Below are 802 nucleotides of genomic sequence, written 5' to 3' on the forward strand. Positions count from 1 at the left end.
TCTCTCTCTCTCTCTCTCTCTCTCTCTCTCTCTCTCTCTCTCTCCTCTCTCCTCTCTCTCTCTGTCTTTAGACAAAGTCTCATGTAGCTCAGACTGGTCTCTTCAAGACAGGGTTTTTCTGTTTCTGTGACTTTCCTGGAACTTGCTCTGTAGACCAGGCTGGTCTCAGATTCACAGATCCACTTCCTGAGTGCTGGGTAGATCAAAGGCTTGAGCTGCCAGCCCTGGCTGAGACTGATCTTGAAAGCCAAGAATGACCTTGAACTTCTGACCCTCCTCTTCCAGGGTGCTGGGATAACAGGCTTGCTTCACCACAGTGGATGAATATGATGCTGGCACTTGAATCCAGGGCCTCTTGCATGCTAGACACACTCTGCCAAGTACATTCCCTGCTGTGTGTGTACAGAGAGCAGGCTGTCCTCCTCCATCTCTCCTCTGTTCCTCTGACGCAGGCTGGAGCCAACCTGCCCCTATGAACCCCCTATACCCCTCTCCCCACCCACCCCTCAAGTCAGGCTTATAGGCATTTACAGGAACACAGGTTGGTTATGTGGGTGCCAGGACCAGAACCCCTAGTGCTCACGTCTGCTGAGAGCAGTCTTAACTGCTGAGCTATCTTTCCAGTTCCTCTATTTAACTGATTTTTAATATAATTAATTTTTTTGAGACAGGGTCTCATTGTATAGACCAGGCTGGCCTCAAACTCAGAGATCCACCTGCTTCTGCTCCCCTCCCCAAGTGCTAGGATTAAAGGCATGTATTAATATGACCATCCCAAAGCTTATTATAATTTGAAAAAATG

The sequence above is a fragment of the Grammomys surdaster genome, unplaced genomic scaffold (genome assembly GCF_004785775.1).
Source record: "Grammomys surdaster isolate TR1022 unplaced genomic scaffold, NIH_TR_1.0 262, whole genome shotgun sequence".
Taxonomy (NCBI): domain Eukaryota; kingdom Metazoa; phylum Chordata; class Mammalia; order Rodentia; family Muridae; genus Grammomys; species Grammomys surdaster.